Raw genomic sequence first — 5,352 nt, 5'->3', positions numbered from 1 at the left:
TCTTTGTCTGCAAAAGCATTGATTTCACTCTGCTGCAGATGTTTTCTCCATCTTTAGGGTTGTGGGCTCTACAAAACCATGGAATCATAGAATCATGGAAGGGTTTGGGTTGGAAGGGCCCTAAAGATCATCCACTTTCCACTATCTGAGGTTGTTCAGAGTTCCATCCAACCTGGCCTTGGACATTTCCAGGGATCCAGGAACATTTGACTTTAGTAGTTGCATAAATGATAGAATCATTAAATGGCCTGAATTGAAATGGGACCATAAAGATCATCTCATTCCAGTCTGGGCAGGGACACCTTCCACTGTGCCAGGCTGCTCCAAGCCCCAACATCCAACCTGGCCTTGGACATTTCCAGGGATCCAAGGGCAGCCAGAACTTCTCTGGACAAACTCTGCCAGGGCCTCAGCACTCTCACAGAGAAAAATTTCCTCCTGATACCTAATCTAACCCTGCCCTCTGTCAGTGTGGAGCCATTCCCTGTGTGCTGTCCCTGCATCCCCTGGCAATTGTCTCTCTCCAGCTTTCCTGGGGCTCCTCCAGGCCCTGCAAGGCCACCCTGAGCTCAGCCCAAAGCTTCTCCTGTGCAGGTGAGCAATGCCAGCTGTGCCAGCCTTTCCTGCCAGCAGAGCTGCTCCATCCCTCTGCCCATCCTGGAACCTCCTCTGGGCTCTCTGCCGCAGCTCCAGCTCCTTCCAAAATCATCAGCCCAAGGGGCAGCAGTGGCCAAGACCCAGGGAAATGCTCTGTCAGCAGGATGGCAGGGCTTTGCAGCCATACAGACCTGGCTGTGTTGAACAGGCTGTGCAGTCTGGTCTCAGGGAAGACCTGGGGATGTGAGAAATACAGACAGAACAGCAGCTGGAGGGGAGGAAATAGCTGCTCCATGAGGAGGCTGAAAAGACTTTTCAATTTGGAGAGGAAGCTAAGGAAGCTACAAAAAAAAAAAAATCATAAAGATGAATGCAGAAGAGTGAGTCAGAAAATCCTGCAACACCATAATGAAAATTAGCAGACACAATGAAATTAATAGATGGGCTTGAAAGAGAAAAGAGAGAGAATGTTTTTATGGAGTGAGTCAGGAAATGTTGGAATTTGTCGTCACAGGATGTTATGGAAGCTGACAATTGCAATGTGAAGGGATCGGGCAATGTCAGGAACAGCAGGGTTATAAATGGATCCTACAGCCTGGGATGTGTCCACAACAAATTCTCAAATCCAGATGGATCCTACAGCCTGGGATGTGTCCAGTCCACAACATCCCAAATCCAGATGGATCCTACAGCCTGGGATGTGTCCACAACATCCCAAATCCAAGGAGTCACAGATGCTGGTGACTAGCAGCAAAAGGATTTAAATATTTCTATTCTTAAATAGTTTTTCCTGTTCCCATTTTCAAAGACTGAGTACCAGCTTGGGTGAACCACTGATTTTAGCATTTCTTACATTCCTGCAGGTAATTTCTCTTCCTGGGGGAAATTTTCCCCATCTCACCAGCAGCCAAAGCAGGACACCAATCATTCATTGCTGCAGAGGTTTGGAGCAGAAGGACTTTGGGGAGCATGGTGGACAACATAAACACAGAACTGTTAACCACTCTGGAAATGTGGTAAATCCAATGTGTGCTGTGCCTTGATGAAAATGTGGCAAATCCAATGTGTGATGTGCCTTCCCAGGCTGCCTGAGCTCCCTGTGCCTGCTGAACCACAAGTTCCACTTTTCCCCTCAGAACAAAATCCCTGAGAGCACTCAGGACACCGGGCAGGGCTGCAGCCTTTGGGTTTGAGACAAAGCCCACCACACTTTGCCCGTTCTTGTTAAGGCAGAAATACAGCGGTGATCTTCTGGACAGGGTCTAATCCGGGAAGGCTGGGAGGGAATGTGAGGAATGCTGAGCCTCCCACGTGGGAGGGACACGCTGCCCTGGTCTTCAGCTGGTGCCTGGGGTGAGACAGCAAACGGGACAGCAAAGAGCCTGCAGCCAGCACAGAAATTTGGGATGTTCCTTGGGATCAGCACGGGCTGGCCATCCTTCCTGCCAGGAGAAAAGGGGGCTGTGAGTATGCCAAGGATAAACTGGGGCCGGCTGCTGCTCGGTGGTTTTAGCCATAATGTTAATTCTGCTTACATAAGCTTAATACTTTCTGCAGTAATTCAGTGCAAAGAATTCAATCTTTTCTAAACTGCAGCTGAATGAAAATCAGTAGCACGAATTTGTGAGCTATTGGCTTAAATGCACTTGGAGGAATACTGCCTGCATGTATATATTCCTGTTTTACTGGGAGAAGGCAACTGCAGCTGGTTAGCACAGCGTACACAGCATTTCACAGGCTTCAGGGATCGATGGATGCAAAATCCTCCCAGTGCACCCCAGCTACACACAAACCAGCAGGCTGCACTCTTTTTTTTGGTGGTTATTTTTTTTTTAGTGACACTTTGGTATGTAAAGCATTTTCCTTGGATGATTGATGCTTGAAACTTCTCGTATCCTAAAACAAGCTAAAATTAGAAAGGCTTCAAGCTATGCTTCCTACAGATCCATATATGTCATAGGATGTGGCTGTTGGCACTTGGGGATGATTGATTGTCAACTTTCACAGGCTGCTGAAGTGTCAAAGACGTGATTTTGAGTACCATGGCAAGAACAGAGTGGATAGAGTTAGTCAATTGTTTGTTTTGTGGGAAAATAAATATGAGGTGCTGCACTGTGTGGCTAATAAAGGGTTTGGAATGGCAGGCCCAGAAGGGAACTTGGGCCATGGGTGAGAGCAATTCTGAGCCCACAAACTGTGTGAGAGATTTTCTCCTAAGAAAGGAGAAAATTTTCTCTTTGTGAAATTCATTGGAGAGAAATTAAACTCTTCAGGAGTTTTGAAATGAAAATGAAAATTTTCTCTTTGTGAAATTCATTGGAGAGAAATTAAACTGTTCAGGAGCTTTGCCAGGGCAGTGCCAGCCCCCAGTCAGGGTTTCTGGCCACTTTTCCAGCCACCACATCCATTCATCCACCTTCCAAGTAATAAAACTTGCTTACAGTCCTCTCTTTAATGTCAGGAGATAAGTCTGTCTGTCTGTCTGCATCCTTTGGCAGCTTTGGGAGGCTGGAAATATGCTTGACATATCATCTGGGAAGCTGAGAACTCAAGACAGTCATTCCTTCAGGAAGCAGATTGTGAGTTTTAGGTTTGATGTCAGATATCCTGAAGGATGCTTGTTGTTCCCATCATTGCCAAGCAAGAAGCACGGGGAGGGAGCAACAAATCTCAGCTGAGACTCATCTTCATGAGTTTCTGTCTCCATTTAGCCCAGGGGAAAGGAACTCACTGGTTACTGGAGTGCAGAGTTGGGTGACACAAATCAAGGGCATAGGAGTCCAAATTAGATGTGGAGCACCATGGTGATGCCTTTCTGTCACTGAGAATTTGGGATCATTTAGGTGGGAAAAGACCCTTGAGATCCCTGAATCCAACCATAAACTTAACACTGCCAACCCCACCACTAAAAAATCTTCCTTAAGGGTCACATCTTCACTTTTAAATACCTCCAGAGGTAAAAGTAGGAAGGAACTGTGGAGAGATGAAGGATGAATCTCTGAGAACACCTGGGACTGCTTTAGAGGCCACAGTTTCTTTGAGGCACTGTACCTTTCTCTGTCAGGATGTTTGATTTGTGAGGAATAACTCTGTCACTGGATTTAAGAGAAGCTGAGTTTTGATGCCAGCTTGTCCAAGCTCATTTTTGACCATAGACTGCTGCCTGGGCTTGAACAGACAGGTGTCTGCTAAGGAAGGCAGGAGACTCTCTTGAAATGGAAAATGTAAACCCCTTTCCTCTGTATTATTATAAATTTGAAATTAAGGGGCTCTCAGGCAAAGATATGAGAATAACAGTTCTTTACTAGGAAGATTAAAAATAAAAATGCCATAGTACAAACAAAAAATCCAAAACCTTGACAGAGTCAGAGCAGTCCCTGCCCCCTGTGTGTCAGGGCGGTGTCCCAGCCCCATCCCAGGGGGGCTAAGCCCTCCTGCAGTGCCAGCTGTGGCTCTGCTGCAGCAGGGATCCTGCACAAGGGGGGAGTTTTCCTCTGCAGCTCCAGTGGAAGAGGCAGTTGCTCCTCTGGGAATGCAGTGGAAAGGCTGTTCTGCTGTCCCAGCGCCTCAGATTGGATCCAGGCAGGAATGCTTGGCTCCTCCCCTGGGCGGAGCATCTCCCCATGGGATGCTGGGATTGGATCAGCCCTGCAGGGACACTCAGTGGCCATGGACAGCAGAGATCTCCTGCAGGGAGGGTTGGCTGTGGGAGAGAGAAAGGAAAAACTGCCCCAGGAACAGCAGAGAACTGCCCCAGCTATGACAAATTGCAAATAGAGCACACACCCAGCTAAACCTGAGAAAATTACCCAGTTAACTTCCTTTCACCTTTATGAGAAAAGGGAGAAAAGAATTTGTGGGAATAAAATCAAAGTATCAATGCACTGATGAAAAGATGAAAGCAGAACTGCACCTTCTTCTTTTGGTAAGATTATTTGCTTCTGGGTTGTCCATTCTCCTTGAAAAGTAATCACTTTTTTCCCCCCATCATATTGATATGTGACAGCTATCAAACCTTCTCCTTCTCATGGTGTTTTCACTGCTTTCTCACCAAACTCTCCTGTTAAGCAGCCTGCAGGAGAAATGGCTGAGAATACGCTCACCTTTCACTCCTTTTTGCTCACTGGATGGCCATGAAGGTCTCCTCCACCCTTGCTGTTTCCATGATTTTGTGACATTTTGAAGCAGAACAGAACTTATCTGTGTTTCCTACTTCACTGGAAAAGTCTGGAGCATATTTCTGAGGCTGCAGAGGCCCCTTCCTCGCGTGTGCAGAGGAAGATGTCACACAGAGAGCCTTCCTGCCAGCTAGCTGGGGTTTGCTGAGAGGTGTGGGAAGAACCTGTTAGCACCTCTCCTTCCCCAGCAGTGCAATCCTCAGGAGAACCTAGCCCCAGAAAAAGAACCATTGCACAAAGCAATGCAAGAACCTAGAAGAACGGATTTTTTTAAAGTGGTTTTTTTTTTTTTACATAACTGTGTAGCACCAGAGTGGAGCTCAGTGGATCAAAGAGAAACCAAATCCCAAAGAAGGGATCTTCTCCCTCTCCATAAATCCCTAACAGGAAAGTGGGGCCTGGTGGTGGTCAGGCTCTGCTCCTCGGTAACAAGGGACAGGAAAGGAAAGTTCAGGAAAGTTCCACGAGAGTGGAAAGTGAAAGGAGAGGAAAGGAAAGAGGAAAGGAAAAAAAAAAAACAAAGGCAAGGAAAGGGAAAAAAAAAGGAAAGGAAATTTCAAGGAAAGGACATTTCAAG

This window comes from Ammospiza caudacuta, chromosome 2 (genome assembly GCF_027887145.1).
Source record: "Ammospiza caudacuta isolate bAmmCau1 chromosome 2, bAmmCau1.pri, whole genome shotgun sequence".
In the NCBI taxonomy this organism is placed as follows: Eukaryota; Metazoa; Chordata; class Aves; order Passeriformes; family Passerellidae; genus Ammospiza; species Ammospiza caudacuta.
The sequence above is the reverse complement of the archived record's forward strand: the minus strand, read 5'-3'. Positions refer to the sequence as shown.